Below are 21,383 nucleotides of genomic sequence, written 5' to 3'. Positions count from 1 at the left end.
GAGATGATGTAAAGGATCCGGCTCAGATAATTCGGATGATAACAATGTAGTGTAGATGATGAAGCTGATGTAGCGATGGACTTCTTGATATCATTCAGATGATATCATTAGTGCAGCGTAGATTATGTAGTTGGGATAGATGTGAGATTCATGCTGAGATCATTCAGATGATATAATTAGTGCAGTGGAGAGGGTAAAGCTGAGTTAGCTCTGCAAGACACGCTGACATCATTTAGATGATATAATTAGTGCAGTGTAGATTATGTAGTTGGGATAGATGTGAGATTCATGCTGAGATCATTCAGATGATATAATTAGTGCAGTGGAGAGGGTAAAGCTGAGTTAGCTCTGCGAGACACGCTGACATCATTTAGATGATATAATTAGTGCAGTGGAGATTATGTAGTTGGGATAGATGTGAGATTCATGCTGAGATCATTCAGATGATATAATTAGTGCAGTGTAGATGATGTAGCTGAGATGGCTCAGATGGTCCTGTTGAGATAATTCGGATGATAACGTTAATGTGGTGTATCTAACACAGCTGAGTTCGCTCGAAGGGGGATGCTGGCATAATTCAGGTGGTATACTGCACACAGTGAAGCTGAGGTTCACAGAGGGACCGGCTGAGGCCATTCAAATGATAGCCTTGATGTAGTGTATGTGGTGCTACTGGGAGAGCCCAGATGGTGCTGCAGAGATCACTTGGATGATAACATTGATTCAGTGTAGATGGTCAGGCTGTAACAGCTCAGATGGTGCTGCTGAGAATGTGCAAAGGTGCAGTTCAGATAGAAATGGGGAACGATGAAGGGCCTTTGATATCTCTGTTTACTCCTCCTGAGTATGATAGTTAATTAATCATGTTTCTTGACTACTTAAGGTTATTAAACATTTGATGTTAGGTTTATTAGAATTTGTAGCACACAACCCTACCATTGATATGGTCTCCAGGTGCTGTGGCATGTCTGGAGGAAAGTGGGCGGCTTTGGTTAGGAAAAGGCAAGAGTGCCGTGCTTTGTGTTGAGGATACACATCGGAAGTACCCTGAGCTCTTCCACCAAGACAATGTAACAACAAATTGCAATGAACAAACAATATTTGTTACATACACACACTTTCTCTTGAGGTTTCTAATGCGTGTGTGTGTGTGGGGAACAGGGACGGAGCCAGTAGGAAGACAGGGGTGTCTGTAGCCCCTTCTAGCTCCTTCCTGGTACCTGGTGCACCCCCATGACTCCTGCGTGACTGACACTGTTCACTGAGCTGCAGTCCTGATATTTAATAAAAACACTAAGAGTAGTGCAGAAAAGGGTGCATCACACCTCTCACAGGGTTGCTTGGCAACTACATTGGTAATGCTGTGAGTGCGGTGCTGGCGCATTACAAGTATTCAAGGGTGCGGCGGCACTGCACACCTAAATTCATCCCATGGTGTGTCACTATGATGGTCCAGTGAGTGGCAAGCCACTGTCCCCCTAAAGCGTAGACAGAAGAGGAGAATACCTAAGGCACGTGCCTGTGTGTTTTGTGGTTTTGATATAATGTGTGTGTAGGTGTATTTGTGTGTGTGTGTCTAGGTGTGTGTGTGTGTGAATGCAAATCATTGCGTGTGTAGTTGATCCAGTAGCTGTGCCGGTATGTGTGTATGTAGTATGTGTGGTAGGAAAAGAGGATGTGTATGTACTTTTGTCTGCCCATAAGTGTGTGTGTGTGTGCATCTGTTTGTATGTTGGTCACTCTAAACCCCTTGCAGAGAATGCTGCCATAGATAGGTTGTACTATAGGTTGTGATATAAAAGTTTCAGGGATGTGATAAAAACAGGGGTCAAAGTGTAAAAAAAGACACAGTGGTCCCATGTCCTCTCTGCTCCGCTCCCTATGGCTCTTTCCACTCCCCACCAGCTGCAGCTCACCCTACCCCACAATCCCAATTCAAACCCCAAACCTGGGCCCTGTCTTTCCTCCACTCCACCCCACCTTGTGCTTTACAACAGTACTTTCAAGGCTGAACAAACCACAGTAAAAGAAAATGCATTTAAATGTGAAAAAGCTTTTAAATGACCATCATTATTTCAGTCATTGTCTCCCACAGCATGCATCTTGATGCACCCTCCCCTTTCCAATCCCCTACCTTTCGCTTCTTTTAAAGGACATGCCCAGAACTACAGCCACACCAACCCCTTTCCTTGTAGAGACAGCTCACCCTACTGCAGATCAGTACAGAAAAGGGTTTTGTGGTGGCTCAGGAATGGGCATTATGGCCCAAGCAGTCTGTTAGAATGAGCAGAAGCAATCCATCACCTGTGAGTTAGCTCAGTTAGATGTGACACAGAAGTGCTAACAGCAAGACCCAGGTTTGAATCCCCAGAATGGAAATAGTAAAAAAAGACACATTTAAAGGTTCCCTTCCCTGCCATCCTGGAACGGTTCTCTGGGTCACACAATGTAAGGGAATGATGGACACTCACTTAGACCTCGAGAGTTAAAGTGACCATTACTGGTATACATAGGTTGTGGCAGCAGCTTCATGCAAACAGTTTACAGTGTCCATTACTGGTATAGATAGGTTGTGGCAGAAGCTCCATGCAAACAGTGCACAGTGTCCATTACTGGCATACATAGGTTGTGTCAGCAGCTTCATGCAAACAGTTTACAGTGTCCATTACTGGTATACATGGGTTGTGGCAGAGGCACCATGCAAACAGTTTACAGTGTCCATTACTTGCATACATAGGTTGTGGAAGCAGCTTCATGCAAACAGTTTACAGTGTCCATTACTGGTATACACAGGTTGTGTCAGCAGCTTCATGCAAACAGTTTACAGTGTCCATTACTGGTATAGATAGGTTGTGGCAGAAGCTTCTGGTATAAATAGGTTGTGGCAGCAGCTTCTGGTATAGATAGGTTGTGGCACCAACTCCATGCAAACAGTTTACAGTGTCCATTACTGGTATAGATAGATTGTGGCAGCAGCTTCATTCAAACAGTTTACAGTGTCCATTACTGGTATACATAGGTTGTGGCAGAAGCATCTGGTATACATAGGTTGTGGCAGCAGCTCCATGCAAACAGTTTGCAATGTGCATTACTGGTATACATAGGTTGTGGCAGCAGCTTCATGCAAATAGTTTACAGTGTCCATTACTGGTATACATAGGTTGTGGCAGCAGCTTCATTCAAACAGTTTACACTGTCCATTACTGGTATACATAGGTTGTGGCAGCAGCTCCATGCAAACAGTTTACAGTGTCCATTACTAGTATACATAGGTTGTGTCAGCAGCTTCATGCAAACTGTTTACAGTGCCCATTACTGGTATACATATGTTGTGGCAGCAGCTTCATGCAAACAGTTTACAGTGTCCATTACTGGTATACATATTTTGTGGCAGGAGCTTCTGGTATAAAGAGGTTGTGGCAGAAGCTCCATGCAAACAGTTTACAGTGTCTATTACTGGTATAGATAGGTTGTGGCAGCAGCTTCATTCAAACAGTTTACACTGTCCATTACTGGTATACATAGGCTGTGGCAGAAGCTTCTGGTATACATAGGTTGTGGCAGCAGCTCCATGCAAACAGTTTACAGTGTCCATTACTGGTATACATAGGTTGTGTCAGCAGCTTCATGCAAACAGTTTACAGTGCCCATTACTGGTATACATATGTTGTGGCAGCAGCTTCATGCAAACAGTTTACAGTGTCCATTACTGTTATACATATTTTGTGGCAGGAGCTTCTGGTATAAAGAGGTTTTGGCAGCAGCTCCATGCAAACAGTTTACAGTGCCCATTACTGGTATACATAGGTTGTGGCAGCAGCTCCATGCAAACAGTTTACAGTGTCCATTACTGGTATACATAGGTTGTGTCAGCAGCTTCATGCAAACAGTTTACAGTGCCCATTACTGGTATACATATGTTGTGGTAGCAGCTTCATGCAAACAGTTTACAGTGCCCATTACTGGTATACATATGTTGTGGCAGCAGCTTCATGCAAATAGTTTACAATGTCCATTACTGGTATACATAGGTTGTGTCAGCAGCTTCATGCAAACAGTTTACAGTGCCCATTACTAGTATACATATGTTGTGGCAGCAGCTTCTGGTATACATAGGTTGTGGCAGCAGCTCCATGCAAACAGTTTACAGTGTCCATTACTGGTATACATATGTTGTGGCAGCAGCTTCATGCAAACTGGTTACAGTGCCCATTACTGGTATAGATAGGTTGTAGCCGGAGCTTCTGGTATAAATAGGTTGTGGCAGCAGCTCCATGCAAAGGAAAAGGAGTGGTATGGGGGCACTACTTATTACTACCCAAAGGGTTTCTATGTGGTTGAGTCCAATATATGTGTATCCACGCTTAATAAAGCATACATCAAGTTATTAATACTTCAGGTGCAAGCGGGGGAAAGAGAGTCTCAAGGCCACCTGAGACTAGGGGGAACCAAGAATTGACCAAAAGCCAGTCGTTACCAATGAGCACCCCTATATGCACTCCTAAGGGGTATATAGACCCCAAGGTTGTAGTAAATGTTACCTGCTAATTTTCTGAAATTAAAATATTCTGAATAACGTTTGTATGGTTCAAATGAACTTCACTATTGAATTCCTTTGTTAATGAAAGAGTCATTAACAAAGGAATTCAATAGTGAGGGTAATCCATAGTTCAGTACTATTATTGAATGCGAGTTTCCACTCATGCGTTTAATATCACCTGCAAATTTATATTACATATGAACTAAATGTCATGCTTATGTTTACATCAAAAAAACATCCAAAGAAATAAAGTACAATATATACAACCAAATTGGTAGAAAACAGTGTAAGTGATTGTGTTGCACATTCATACACTATTCTGCCTTCTCAAGACACCTGTACATGAAACATTCAATCACAAATGCATGTGTATCTCTTAATACACTCCAATGATGATACAAATGCATGTGTATCTCCTAATACACTCCGATGATGATACAAATGCATGTGTATCTCCTAATACACTCCAATGATGATACTAATATTCCCAACGTGTTTCGGATAATAAACAGATCCTTCTTCAGGGCCTTGGAGTACACATATTCCTAGGCACGATACAACATATTTCGACAAGGCATCTCTAGAATAATACGAAAAACAATTGTCAATAAAGAGTGTTGATAGCTCAAATAGTATCTAGTCCAGCTAGAACTAACCTCATTGCCTTCTCTGCTTGACGCTCAAGACCTCACTCTGGACCTGAAGGTACAAAGCATATAAATATTGCTATTCAAGTAATGTGTTAAGCTCACTCCTCATCCAAAATAGTGGGTAATAAAAAACCACTTAACCGACACGCAACATAAGGTGTGGGGTCAGTACAATCTAATCCAATTTATTCACAGAAAAAGTACTCAGAAATCTACACTCAGAGAAGTCTGTCCCAGTGCAAATGAGGGAAAATTGCTGTTGAGTTCCCAAAACCAGAAAAATCAACATACATCAAAAGTGTTACCGGTAATCTTTACAGAAAAAAGGCTGCACGGGGTAGATCTCAGAGAGCTCTTGTAAAAGGTGCCTAAAAGCGCCACCATAACTTACTGTAGCCCGAATAATAGTAGTGAAATGTGTCTGGTGTCTCATAAAAAAACCGCCAGTACCAGTAAAGGATAATGGGGACCTCTGCCGATCCCTACCGGAGTTCCCATATGATCATCTGCATGCCGTTCCACCCGGATGTGATCGCATCGTAATACCAATGTGAAACTGTAACTACGACTCATGTCATGCTGGCTTAGCACTGACTAGGTTGTACTCACTGAGCGAAACGGTGATCTCCGCCTCTGTTCTCAGAGAGCCAATCGCTACTCCATCGCACTCCTACTGTATAAGGCGTCGTCCAGAGACGCTTGCGTGAAGCGTCCCTGGGTGAATGCAGGCTATATTGGTAGGGGCAGCGTCCCAGACGTTGCCTCGGCAATGTCGGTTCCCAGTGAGAATCCATTTTAATCAAACTCAAGGTACTAGTAAAGAGGGAACCGAGGAATAGGACCTATCCCATCATCCCAATTTCAAAGGGGTAAATGTTGTGATAACCTATTGTACAAAATGCTGTGGATGGAGATACAAGCAACATATCCGGAACAGGTAAATCCGGTTGGGTGCCCCAAATTCACAAGCCAAGTGTAACATCTGCTGCTAAATGGTTACTCAAACAGAAATCTCACAGTTATGGCAATGAGGGCAGCAGATGAATGCCCCAACTCAGATGACTGGTAAGAACTATAGATACGGATAAAGTAAACTGAGCAGCTCACATAAATAAATCTAACAGGTAAATAAATTGTTTACTGCCAGATATGAAGAACTAAAGATACTATTGAAGGTAAGGAAAACCAAACAGCTCCCATAGATAAATAAAGTCTGTAGGTGCATAAACCAAAGGTACATGGTGAAATTGTGTCAGTGAGTCTGAGAAATTGCAAAACAAAGGCATGTTGACAGGCACTGAAGTACTCTGCCACATGTGAGTCATGTGAGTCCCTAATAAGTCTGGCACCAATTGTACCAACCTTTTGGTATTCGTCTACTGATGTTTAGAGAGCTGTAGGGGATGGCTTAAAAGTGTACCTCAGAGGGGATAAATGTCCTACTCATATGCATGCATATACCTTAGAGGGTGCGAAGAAAAGATACAATTGTTACACAAAACACATTAGATCCATTTCAGTGTTCATACCCCTGGGGTGAATGGTGTCTAGCAGTTCAATTCCAAAGCACTTCTCTTTGAAGCAATCTTCTATGCAGATAACCTCCCCTTGGACCCAGTCTAACCTGTTCCAGGATAAGACACTTGAGCTGAGCTATTGAGTGTCTTGCTTCCATGAAGTGTAAAGCCACAGATGATTTGGGGTTATGCGTCCCGATGTTGGATTTATGTACGGTCCAACGGACCTTGGCTTTTCTAGTTGTGATACCAATATAGTAAAAGCCACAGGGGCATTTCAATGCATATACCACATTCATCGAGTCACATGTGGCAGAGTATTTCAAAAACAGCGCCTTCCCTAAGTGATGATGTGGGATACTATTGCTTTGTAGAATGTTGTTGCAATGCTGGCAATTGTGGCATGGCTGTGTGCCTTTATGTTTCCGATTTTTATCTGTCCTGACAGTTGTTGAACTCTCCGCTTTGACGAGGCTGTTACGTTAGGCTCTGTTATTGCGGCATGCAAATGTTGGAAGTTGACGAAACAGCGGTTGAAGTTGCGGGTCCATTTGTAACATTGGCCCGTTTTTTTTAAGGATTTGCTTGATGATAGGGCTCTGGACCGAATGAGTCATCACATAGACTAATGACTCCTGTTGTTTCAGAGGTTTCGGTGTCAGGAGAGTCTCTCTCTCCACCAGTTCAACGTTTTCCGCAATGCTGGATAGCAGTTCCTGTCTGTGTCCCCAGGCTATGAACTTCTGTTGTAACATGGTAAATTGGCTTTTATATTCATTGATGTCTGATATATTCCGTCTATAGCTTTGGAATTGACTCAATGGAACACTTTCCACAGTTCGTCTAGGATGAAAGCTTGTTGCAAGCAATAGACTATTCCTGTCTGTGGGTTTAGTATAAATCCTTGTTGCCAAGGAATTCTCCTTGACGTAGACTTCCACATCCAGGAAATTGATTTAAGTTAAGCTTGTCTCAGTAGTGAATTGGATTCTAGAATGCATATGGTTCATCATTCCAAAGAACTCATGTAGTTCGTCTGGTGGACCTGTCCAGATGCCAAACACATCATCAATGTACCGTACGAACATTGAAAGGTGTCTCATTCAGCGTGGAGAAGTCAGGACGTGTTCATGTTCCAAGTAAAACATGTATGCATTCACATATGTGGGTGCCATTGCAACCCCCATGCTGGTGCCCAATATCTGTAGGAAGTATTGATCCTTGAATTTGAAAATATTGTTCATTAGGACAAGCTTGAGTAGGGTAAGTATAAACAATAAGGCCTGCCATGTTGGTATATAGTGAGGTGACATCCATAGTAAATAGGATGTCCGTCCCCACTACGACGTTTGTTGATTTGAGCCTTTGTAGAAAATGCATTGTGTCCCTAACGTGCATCTCTGTCCCTTGGATAAGGGGTGTAACACTCGGTCTAGGTATTTCGCCAGAGGATCAAGTAGGCTCTCTGTTGCCGCTATGATTGGGTGGCCTGGAGGTTTCACCAGTCTCTTATGTATCTTAGGGAGAATATACATTACCGGTGTGATAGGATGTTGGTTCTCAAGGAACATACAGGTCTTCTCTGTTATAACTTCTCTGGCTAGTGCTTCATCCAAGACTTCTCTAATCAGGGTAAAAATGTGTTTGGTGGGGTTGTTGTTCAGTACCGTATGCGTATCAGTATCACTCAGTTGTTGTTCCACCTCATCCAGAAAATATGTTTTATCCATGAGGACTAACACTTTTCCCTTATCGGCTGGTTTGAAGATAAACTTTTCATTATCCAAGAGGTTCTTCAGTACCTACTTTTCCCGATTCGTGAAATTCCCTGCCTTCTATTTTCAAAACGAATCTTCTTGAGATCTTCCAATACTGACTTCTCAAAAACTGACAATACATGATTTTGTATCAAAGGATTAAAGGTACTTTAGGGAAAAGTTCCAGATATTCAGGTGGTTCATCTGTATCGGTCTCTGGTTCCAAAGAATTAAAGAAAGTTTTCAATTTCAACTTCCTCATCAACTTGAAGAAGTCAATTTTCTCCTTGAGTAAACTGCTGTTGGACATGGGAAAAAATGAGAGCCCTTTTCTCAGTAAATTTGTCCCCAATTTAGAGAGCAAATAGGAGCTGATGTTCACTACTAGGTCTTCTTTATCAGCGTTTTTTTCTTTGTGGATTTTTTCTTCTGTCCCCGTATAGTGGGGCGTTTTCTAAAAAAGATGATGATGATCCACTTGCTTCCTCAGCGATCTCCTGTGCTGGCGTGTATACTGATGGAATAGTTTCAACCCCCTCTTCAAGTTCCTGGCTAGTGCAGGTTGGATTTAGGTATTCTCGTTCCGTATGGCTGAGTAGGTCTATTTGGTTGTTGCCCGTAGTACTCCTGCCAGGTGTAAACTATATCCAATTTATAGTCGTGAGTATCCCTGCGAAATGTGCAGATTTTTTTGGTTTCTAACTCCTGTTTGTATTTCTCTAATTTGCCGTGGCTATCCTCTAAGATCTTCTGTAGTTGCTCTGACGAAATTCCTTTTGACAGACTAGTTTTAATGCTGTCTATCTCTTCACCTAAGGATATCAAATTCTGTGCCAGCTCCTCAATGGTTAATAATATCAAATCCAATGAGCATTTATTCAATATTTGGCGCCGCCTCTTCACAAAAGCAGGATTTTCTCTGCAGAGTGTCGGTTATAAATTCACATGCAGCCCCCTTGGTATTCTTTGGGCTATATGGTATTTGGCTAATGTTGTCGAATGCCGTTTCAAGTTGATTGCCCTCCGTATATTCCACTGCAGTTGTTTAATGAGTGTTTCAGGATTATATGTTGATGTTAATTCTTCTCCAGTGGATTTGATAAGACCAAGTATTCTTTTTGCTTCAGCTTCACTGAAGCCCAGTGTCTCAGCTCTATTCGTTGTGGACTGCTCTATCTTCGCAAATTACATTGTCAAGAACGGAGAGAATGCAAAGGTGAATCACTACAGTGTCCCTGATGTGTGCACTCCCTTGGAATGGCCAAAAGTGATACAAAGGTAAAGGAGTGGTATGGGGGAACTACTTATTACTACCCAACGGGTTTCTATGTGGTTTAGTCCAATGTATAATATTCATATCCACGCTTAATAAAGCATACATCAAGTTATTAATACTTTAGGTGCAAGCAGGGGAAAGAGAGTCTCAAAGCCACCTGAGACTAGGGAACAAAGAATTGACCAAAAGCCAGTCGTTGCCAACCAGCACCCCTATATTCACTCCTAAGATGTATATAGATCCCAAGGTTGTAGTAAATGTTACTTGCTAATTTTCTGAAATTAAAATATTCTAATTAAACTTTTAAGTATAGTTCAAATGAACTTTACAATGAAAGAGTCATTAACATAAGATCGTCATAAGGAATTCAATAGTGAAGATAATCCTTAGTTCAGTACAATTGAATCTGAGTTTCCATGCATGCGATTAATATCACCTGCAAATTTATATTACATATGAACAAATGTGATCTATAATGGTTTTGGACGCTAAATGCCGTCCTTATATTTACATCAAAACAACATCCAAAGGAATAAAGTACAATATATACAACCAAATTAGTAAAAAACAGTGCAAGGGATTGTGTTGCACATTCATACACTATTCTGCCTTCTCAAGACACCTGTACATGAAACATTCAATCACCAATGCATGTGTATCTCTTAATACACTCCAATGACGATACAAATGCATGTGTATCTCCTAATATACTCCAATGACGATACAAATGCATGTGTATCTCCTAATACACTCCGATGATGATACAAATGCATGTGTATCTCCTAATACACTCCAATGATGATACAAAATATTGCCAACGTGTTTCGGATAATAAACAGATCCTTCTTCAGGGCCTTGGAGTACACATATTCCTAGGCACGATACAACATATTTCGACAAGGCATCTCTAGAATAATACGAAAAACAATTGTCAATTAAGAGTTCTCTCTAGTATTGATAGCGCAAATAGTATCTTGTCCATCTAGAACTAACCTCATTGCCATCTCTGCTTGACGCTCCAGACCTCAATCTGGACCTAAATGTACAAAGCAAATAAATATTGGCATTCAAGTAATGTGTTAAGCTCACTCCTCATCAATAGTGGATAGTAAAACACCACTTACCCAACACGCAACATAAGATGTGGGGTCAGTACAATCCAATCCAATATATTCAAAGAACAAGTCCTCAGAAATCTACACTCAGAGACGTCTGTCCCACTGCAAATGAGTGAAAATTGCTGTTGAGCTCACAAAACCAGACAAATCACCATACGTCCAAAGTGTTACCGGTAATCTTTACAGAAAAAAGGCCCCACGGGGTAGCTCTCAGAGAGCTGTTGTAAAAGGTGCCTAAAAGCGCCACCATAACTTACTGTAGCCCGAATAATAGGAGTGAAATGTGTCTGGTGTCTCATAGAAAACTGCCAGTACCAGTAAAGGATAATGGGGACCTCTGCCGCTCCCTACCCGAATTCCCATATTCATTGTGAAGTTCATTTGAACTATACTTAAAAGTTTAATTAGAATATTTTAATTTCAGAAAATTAGCAGGTAACATTTACTACAACCTTGGGGTCTCTATACCCTTTAGGAGTACATAGAGGGGTGGTGGTTGGTAACGACTGGCTTTTGGTCAATTCTTAGCAGCTCCATACAAACAGTTTACAGTGTCCATTACTGGAAAACATAGGTTGTGGCAGCAGCTTCATGCAAACAGTTTACAATGTGCATTACTGGTATGGATAGGTTGTGGAAGCAGCTTCATGCAATCAGTTTACAGTGTCTATTACTGGTATAGACAGGTTATGGCAGCAACTTCATGCAAACAGTTTACAGTGTCCATTACTGGCATACATAAGGGGGTGGTAGAAGCCTTGCAGGCCTAGATAGGTTGTGGTTGCAGCGTCGTGCATGGGATTTGCAATAATCGGTACTGGCAAAGATATGGTCACCTATATAGTGTACTGTTTGTGACACAGCATTAACTGGATATGTTCATGTGTTACTCTAGAGAAACAGCTCCAAATTGTATGGCTTCGCACCTCGTTTTCATCAAACCGTGTGCTTCAAAATGCATCATTTGAGCACATTATTTAAAAAACATTTTTGGGGGAGGCACCTCCCCAAATCCCCAATAATTATTCTGGGCTCCTCGCCATGCTCGGTCGCTTGCACTGATTTGAGGAAATATTCAGGCCCCTACCCTCGAAACATTCATCACGTATGACTGCACATGAATCATGAGATTTACTGGATATCTTTTATGTTTCCCTAGAGACACAATTGTAAACTGTATGGCTTTTTCTAACATTGTTCTCAAATATTGTCCTGCAAAATTCATAATTTCAGCAAATTGTTTAAAAAACATGTCTGGGCAAAACCCCCATCCGCCAAACCCCATTCAGTTATGTTGGGCTCTGTCGCTACGCTTGGTCGCTCACACTATTTTTTGACTGATCCACTACAAATATTCATAATCACAAGGGCTGACTGCCCATGAATCATGAAATGCACTGGATATTTTTCATGTTACCCTAGACTTGAGAAACAATTGTACATTGTATGGCTTTTCATCCCATTTGTCTTAAAAATTGAGCTGCAAAAATGCTTAATTTCAGCACATTATTTTATATTTTTTAGGGAGGAACCCCCCTCTCAAATTCCCTCCTTAATTCTTTTGTGTTCCCTCACTACGTTCAGTTGCTCACACTAATTTCAGGAAACAGTTAGGGCCCTCCACTGAAAGCATTAATCACCCCATGAGGACTCACCCCTAAATCATTTTAGGATCTTGGTCCCACTTCAGGAGCTAACCACATCCCCTGGTAGCAAAGTCTGCCTGTTGGTGAATACGGTGGAGAGAAACTGAGGATCAGTCAAAGGATTGTGGGTGTTATTGGGGTTCCTGTGGTGCTTTCAAATTTCAAATGATTGCTCTCGATGTTCTTTGTGTTATGGTGTTATGGTGATAGGTGTTTGAATTTAGTAGTTGATGTATGAAGAGCTGTTTATTCTGGGAGACAGGGAGGGTGTTCTCTAATGGCTTTGGCTGTGCCTTGATGTGATGTCTTCTAGTCATCATAGGTCCTTGGGTATTATGCATTGTGTTCTATGTGGAGGAACGGGGCTGGTATGGCATTTGGTTAGGTTGTGCCCGTGCATGAAAGTCAAACTATTGATGGGGGTTTGTTCCCGCTGCTTGATGGTAATAGCTTAAACGTTCTGTCTGTTAAGGATTAAAGTGCCTGTTTTTTTAGACTCCTCCTGACTTTCAGGGAGTCTTGTAGGGGGCCCGTTTCTCTTGATAATGCTTTCCGGTGTTTATCCACCATAGTGCAAAAAGGTGGAGTCTCTGCGGGAGCTACTGGTTTCTAATAGTCTGTTTCTTGATTTTAGGTCCTTGCATGGTTGGTAGAATGAGATTTTGATTTGAAGGAATTCTGCTCCTTGACCTTCAAGTGCTGTGTGGGCAATTCAGTGAGTCTTGCTCCCGGTCCTTTTTAAGTTTGATAGCCAATGGGATGCTCTGAGAGCAGGTCTTTTGTGTTCCCTTCTATTGAGTTTGTGCCGTAGTCTAGCTGCTGTGTTTTGGAGCCTGTTTAATTATTAATGAGAAAATCCAACATACCCAGTTAAAGGATGTTTGCGTAGTCGGTTCTTGAAAGAATCAGTGTGATGAGAAGCCAGAGGTTTCTATGTGAAGGGGAGGAGGAAGGTCATAATTTGTTGGATACAGCAGAGAAAGTAGAAGCACTTTTTTGACTATTGCTTTGACTTGTGGTTCGATCGTAAGGCAGTTGTCCATTAATATGCCTAGGTTCTTATAGTTACCCATTTCCAAAAGTCATGGTATTGGTGTTTCAGGAGCGGCGTGCAATAAGACCCTCATTATTTCAATTTTGTGTAGCTTCAGCTTTATGCAGTTGGCCATCATCCATTCACTTTTTTCAGGAGGCAGATGCTGATTGTGGTGCGGGAGTTTCTGTTGTTGGTAATTGAGTATATCCTTTGTATGTCATCAACAGAGTTGTAGCAGTTAAGCCCATAAGATTTTATGATCTTCATCAAAGGAGTCAAATAGATGTTGAAAAGGAGCATAGAGAGACGTGATCCGCAGGTAATGGGGTCATGGGTTCAAACTGAAAGGGGGAGCCAGGTGTTTTCTGTTCTGTCCATTAGGAATTATCTCATCCCTTCTAGGGTTGTCTTATGGAGTCTGGTTACTTCAAGCCTTCTAATTAGTGTACTGTGGTTCACAGTGTGAATGGCTGCTGAGATGTCAGAGTATGATTGCCAAGATTATGTCATCTGCCGCTGTGTTGCTGAGGTCATCCTAAATGCAAACTAATAGAGATTCCTTGCCTCACATAGGACTAGAACAACTTGTGAGTGATCCAGTAGGTTACTAGACTTTACGTGCTCTGGGACTTTACTGCAAGGTATATCAGGGAAGTTAGAGGGATCTTTTGGGTCCCAGGCAGTGGTTTTAGAAGTGGTTTGACATAGGCAGACTTGAAAGCTTTTTGTACAATTCGTGTTATTAATTAGCAAAAGTAGAAGACGGAAATTCCTTTGTAGATGTTTGGGGGCCATGTGTCAAACAGAGAACTGACATTATTACTAAGTTTCACCAATTTGGCAAGGTCTGTGTAGAGGAGCAGGTAGACGCATATACCTTAACTCCCACGCTCTCACCGCCAATATACTGGAAAAGCAGGAGAAGAGCTGCATGTGAGATCCCCTGTTTTGTCCCTATACCACAATGAGTGTATGAGAGACGTTATGCACTCAGAAAACCATACCGAATGTACCCACACGTCGAGAGAGTTGATGGATGTCTGCACGCACCCTTAGATATCATGGATCGCTGAGTGGCATCTGACGAGAGAAAATTGATTTCATGAAGAAATTATACAAGAATCTGTTGAAACATTTTGAAAATACTGTTCCCAGTGAAAAGATCGTTTTCTAACAATCTTTTTACTCAAAGGTCACATTAGAAAGACCGCTGCGTGACCTCACGGAGCGGTCTTTCTAAAGCGAACTATCTTGCCCCTGCCGCACACGAGTGCGTGCATTGGCTGACAGGCTGTGTGGGAACCGGAAGTGAGGGTGGGGTTTGGGGGGGCTAGGGCTGAAATCCCACAGAAGAGTGTAGGGGTTAGGGATTTGGGAAGAAACAATGTAGGGCTTGGGGAGTGAATCCCCCGAATATTTAAAAAAGGGGGAAACCACATTTTAAAGGTCTCAAGAGAAAAAGACGTTTACAATGACGGATTTCTGATCAAAAGAAAATCGGTCAAAGTAAATCGGTCTTTTTCTCTTGAGAGCTTTATAAAAGGTAAATTCACATAGAACCGAAAATACTTAAGAATGATGATGTAACTGAAGCGACAAGAGAAACATGCGTGAAATGATAAATTAATAATGTATGAAAACATGAAGTATCTTGTGGATTAATAAGTGTAAATACGCAGCAACGCAAGGTAGATGAGATGAATAGAAGCTTGCTATAGAGGAATATGTAATGTGGCAAGGACGGCCGTGATTGGAGAATGGTCGCTGGCTCATTTGAAGATCCATTCTAACTACCTCAGAAACAGATCAAGGCTGCAGAGTTAGGAGATGCTGGAAAACGGCTTTGTGCGCAAACAAAGAGGAGTCTATGTTGGCCTGGGATCAAGAAATAACTGCAGAGTACAAAAGGAGGCAGACGGATAACATCATGAGCATGAGACATATTTCTCTTAGATTAACGAAGAAGAAAACACATGCGAGAGCCAAGTATTGGACAATTTACAGTGAATAAGGCTCATACAAGATGGAGTGAGATAGTTTATAGAGGCCAAGGGAGCAATGACACCCAGCTGAATTGAATCAAATAGAAGTAAATAGGAGGTCGAAATGGACAAATTTGTGGTCTCCTCACACGTGATGCAGAAGGCGAAAACAAGGGCTATTCATTAGGTTGCGGTTAAAGATAAATGATTTGCTCACACTCCCTCGAATTTCCTAGAACAGAGAGCAATGGCAAGGTCAACTACAGATGGGAATCTTTGGCTTATGGTCAAACTGATGAGAGATGATGGCCTAACTGGGAAAGTGGGGAGTAATCTGACGTGACTTAAGCACCTGGGTTTCAATTTCCTTACATGTTTCTTGCAAGCCGAAAGACCAAGGTTGGGTGGAATGCCAACCAATCAGTGGGTCTATGGGGCAACCTGTTGTACAATGTTGCATAGGCCAATCCAATGCCACTTTGTCCGCTATAATCAGTATTATATGTATTTAGAAAATGTTTGAGGTGTGTTTTACAGATAAGAGATCGCCAATGAAGTACTAACCCATATACTTGCTATATGTAGACATGTTCCCCTAACCACTCCCGCTAGTAGATTTTATGGTTTGCCACATAGGATGACATCATAGTCATAGATGATGCATATTGGGATATACGACCCCTGTCTAATCAAAAGAGTGTGTGTGTGTGTGTGTGCGTGCGTGCGTGCGTGTGTGAAAAACTGTCTGCCGACCTTTGTCAGTGTACCCTGCTTTAGTAAAATAAGAATAAAGTAGTACTTTTCCATTTTCTTTGATTATGTCCGGTTATTTGGTCTGAGATCTTTTATTAGTAATTCCATCTAGCACAAGAGACCATTCATGGTGCTAGAGCACATCGGGTTCAGATATTGGTTTGAAGCTGTTAATCGATTCGATTATAGGCTAAAAATCCTTGACCAGGGTTTGAATGTTGCTTCTGCTTCCATTCGTAATTGCAGCATTTATGGCTTATTGTATGTTTAGTCATTTGCATCTGAAATGGATGCTGATATCATTTTGGGTAGGTGAAAGTTGGTGATATCATTTTGGGCAGGTGAAGGTGCTTTGCAGGAAGAAGCATGGTTAATGATTTTGTAAAGTTCTTTCTATGGATGAACTGCATTATTGATTTAGTCGACTAAGTAACTTTTCTTTTCTTTGCTGATCTCTGTGTTGTAGTGGCAGATATGTCTTAGGTAGGAAACATTGTCTCGTGTGCTTGATTTCATATTTCCCATGCTTGTAGTCAGGCGTGTGAACCATCCTACTGGTATACTTTTTTTCTGAGCGGGTGATGAGCTTTAATGGGATGAGGGTGTCAAGGTGCTGTTTCCTTGTGTCCTTAAAATTCCTAGAAAGTATTCTGGTTTATTGGGGTTAGGTTTTGGCTTCTCTGTAAGAATTCTGACTTTCTCTGGGTTTTGATGTTTTCAGCTTCTCTTAGTGGTGGTTCTTTGTCCTTTGTGAGTCAGAAGTTGACGCTTGGGTATGCTGGTAGTAAAATGAATCATTAGATCACCGTTTCATAGGACCTGAACGGCGGACGGCGATTATTCTGACTTTTCAGAAAAGACTGCATCAAGAGTGTGTCCTGCTGTCTGTATTAATCCTTTGGCCATTTGTTTGAAGTGAAATCTGGCCATGTATGAGCTCAAGCTTTTGGGTCCTGACTCTGTTTGTTCCTCGAACCAAACGTTGATGTCTGAGAGGACCATTAGATGCTGTGTTGCAATGTTTGCGATTACATCTACAATGCTTTCTGTGATGGGTGGGTTGTATGATAATGGCCTGTAAATAAGTAGGACAAAGAGTGTGGTTTGGTGGTTGAATGTGAGGTGGATCAGGAGTCAGTCACCGTTCGGGAAATCCATGATGTGTGATGCCCAATCTACCCTAGGGAACTTGAATCGGCCAACTGGAATTTCTCCATGCGGACAATGTTCCGTGTGCACACAGACAACACGCACCACTATGTTGGATATAGGCTGGAAGACCCCTTGGGTCCAAAAACAATTTACCAACTGCAACACAAAGGCTGTGGTATACATGATCACATGTCCTTGTAACCTAAGGTACATAGGCATGACAGCACGAGAAGTGAAGAAACGCATGATGGAACATCGCTCATGCATAAGAACAGGAAAAATGACAGCTCCACTTGTCTCACACTTTGTGGCCGAGGGGCACACAAGGCGGATACCTTCAAATGGACTATCCTTGAGAAAATCAAGCAGCCCAAACGAGGAGGCAATTTCCACGACCTGCTGTTCTCACAAGAACAGAAATGGATTTTTCCGTTGAACACATGCCAAAAAGACCTTAATGAAGCAATACAGTGGCTGGAGCTGGCAGTACTTCAACGATAAATCCACCCCCCACAGGTGCTTCAGTGCTCCCTTCCCCTGGGTCATAAGTATACTGACAGCTTCACCCCTTTGATTTCACATTGGTTCCCTGTGCGCCCAGCATAGGATGTTTTCCCATCCACACGCAGCTAACCACCATGATGTGGCTACAAACTCCCCCCCCCCTTTCACTCATGTATCAGCTGGCACCCTTGTCGGAATTGCCAACCTACCGGGGATGACCAAAAACCCACCCCATATGCTCTGGCTGCCCCGCTCGCACTATACCTTAGAATGCTCCGATGTGCTCAAACACCTTACCTTTGGCATGGCCCCTTGATAAGGCCTTGTGCCGTTTTGAATATCTCTTCTTAGGTTTACACAGCGGTTTTACAATATAGCCACTGTTCTTTTTGATCAACTCAATCTGGGCCGGGCACTCACTTAGATGGCTCAGTCACACATGGATTATAAGCGCCCTTGCACATCAATGCGCGCTGCATCTGATTGATGTCTGGAAGGGCCGCAATGTTAGCGATTACATCCACAATGTTTTCTGTGATGGATGGGTTGTATGATGATGGCCTGTAAATAAGTAGGACAAAGAGCGTGGTTTGGTGGGTAAATTTGAGGTGGATCCGGAGTCAGTCACAGTTTGGGAAATCCATGCCGTGTGAAGTCGAGATTTTGAGCTGTTACCTCCAATTATTTTGCTGATCCAGTTGACTTGGAATAAGTTGAAAGTTGGTGGAGCTGGATTTGTGTGCTACTATGAGCCGTAGGAATAGCTCGGGCTACGCATTTGTCTTGGAAGCCGTGGCTTGAATGCTAGCGGCTGGTCTCAGCATGAAGCACGACATACAAAATAAATCAATATCACCTTGTCTGACAACTAGGTTCATGTTATTAAGAGCGCGTTGATTCCTCCTTCACTATGAATTTCATTAATCGCAGTTCTATGTCTCGAGACGGAGATGGCAATGATCACCCTGCAGCCGATAATTGCTCCTGCCTCTAGATCGAACCTTTGTTGCGCCGTGTCGTCTTGCTTCCAAGGCGAGCACGTTGCCCCTTAGCTATCCTCCCAAGACTGGTAGAATGGTTGTGGTGCTATTCAGCTGCAAAGAGATTGAAGCTTTATTGTAAAATAGGTCCAGTAGGCTGTGGGTTGGGTTGTCTGTTTCATCTGATTCTAGCAAGAATGTGTCTGTTGCGTAATCAGCGGTGATGAAGTGAGTGTATATGTTTAGCAGGGCTCAAGTCGAGGGTACACAAGGGAGGGCGGAGTCCACACACTTTATTAAGAGGTTGGACTCGGTCCCCCCAGCTAAAATGGGAAACATTGAATGTCCTCTTTGAATTTATGAATTAAAGCCATCCTCACCAGTCGGCAAATTTGTAGGACGGACACTTCACCACTACACTATATAACCTGATGAAAAATAACAAACAACTCAAGGTGAAATATCCCATTTCGGCACTGCAAGTTCCAGGGAAAACATTTGGATTGGTTCTTGGGAGTTTAAAACAAAAACACTATTAGAAGAAAATATCCTCTCTTGGTTTTGTGTGTGTGTTGATTTTATGAAAGGCAAATGCCATACGTCCTGTTCAATTTGTGTGGCTATCGAAAGCCAATTTAATGAAATGTGCATATTTCACCTTGATATTCTCATTTCTGATGACGTCACATCCCATTGCGTTTGTCGATGAGTCGCCCCACTTTAATTTTTAGGACTAGACCCCTGATGTTTAGGGTTCTGTTTCAGGTCATGCAGTGTCATGAAGAGTGGGACAGGATTCCGGAGATGGTGTTCTAACATTTTATTCTTGGTCACGTGTGAGGTTGGCTGTGGGAGGTTTCCAGGGTTCTGTCTCCTGGCCTCATGTATCCAGCTTCCTGAGCTCTGTGAACGGCACGCGGCATGTCAGTAGTTGGAAAACTATCATGAAACAAAGTGTGTTTTTACATCTGCCTTACAGTATTTCTTCCCCGGCAGCATGTGGGTCATTGTTGCTTGTGTTGTATATCTGAGCCAGGCGGTGGAAGGTTGGGCAGTGTGTGTAGCATGTGTGGTTCCCCCCTAAGGTTGGTTGCTTTCCAGCACAGCTATCCTTCACTGGACATTGTGGTTTACTCTCATGGGCCCTCTCTTACCTGAGAGTGTCTGGGTTCAATGGGCGGGATGATTAGATGGCAGCATGCTTTTACTCTAAGGAGTTCTGGGTAAAAATAAACAGCAAAGCAACGTGCTTTGTAGAGTCACCTATAGGTGAGCACAGTATGACCTAGAAACAATGCAGCACGCCTTTTCAGCGATAGAGGTGTGACGGGGTGTAATCAAAGGGACACCCAGTTATGAGACACACTGTTATGCAAAATGTATATGATATGATATGTTATGGCATTTATAACGCGCCTATACACAAGTGTTTCAAGGCGCGACGAGGCAAAGGGGGGGAACAGAGGGAAGACAGAGACAACGCACTAACTAGGCCAGGTGACATTGAGACCACGCAAGGGCAGCGGGAAGGGAAAAAGGGTGGGGGGTAAGGCTGAGGGGACAGTGCAGTACATGGCACCAACAGTAAAATAAATAGAATATATATATAGCAATGAGTAAAGGTGCGGCCAGCTGGTGGCAAGTGCAAGGGTAAGTGCAGACATCAGGTGTCAAGTGCTGGTATGGGGCAGTAGGGATACAGAAAAACAGTCCACAGTGCAGGGGATGCTAGGGAGGCAGTGCAGGGGTGCAACTGGCCAGGAGGGGACCTGGGCCTGAGATCAGAGGGTAGCGAGGTGACCAGTGCAGTTTCGGCCACGAGTTCAGCAGGAGAGAGGAGGAGAGAAAGCAGAAGCAAAGAGGAAGGTCTTGAGGTGCTTCCGGAACCAGAGATGGTTCTCCTCAAGTTTCAGGGAGGCAAGGAGGCTGTTCCAGAAGGAGGCCCCTGCCAAAGAGAGAGATCTACCACCAACTCGTTGCTTGGAGAAGCGACTGACCCTGAGGGAGTTGGAGGCGGATGAGCGGAGATCTCGAGAAGGAAGATATTTAGGAAGAGAGAGTTGAAGTGATTGCAATGCAATGTGCCATCACAGATGGCCAGATCTAAAGCGCCGCAGGATATAAGCAGTGTATGAGCAGATTACACAGCTATGACACAGCACTGTTTACAAGGAACAATGAAATGTGCATTCCCATAAACACACAGCTGTGGAAGGCAACAAGGCAAGGTTTGCAGCAATCCAGTGTGCTTTTTAGCAACGCCTCTGCGAGTGCAGCTGAGGCGGATTTAGAAACAGAGCAGTTTGCTTTCTAAAAGATGGTGAGATGTGAGACAGCATGTAAGATAATGCAAGGCTTTAATTAGGGATAGCAAGGCGTGAGCAGCAGGGAGCAAACAATTTGATGCACATTTTACAGAGGTATTAAGATATGAAAAACAATAGTGTAGGAAATGAAATAAGTCAATGAGTA

This window comes from Ambystoma mexicanum, chromosome 2q (assembly GCF_040938575.1).
Source record: "Ambystoma mexicanum isolate Mex_15411 chromosome 2q, UKY_AmexF1_1, whole genome shotgun sequence".
Lineage (NCBI taxonomy): Eukaryota > Metazoa > Chordata > Amphibia > Caudata > Ambystomatidae > Ambystoma > Ambystoma mexicanum.
The sequence above is the reverse complement of the archived record's forward strand: the minus strand, read 5'-3'. Positions refer to the sequence as shown.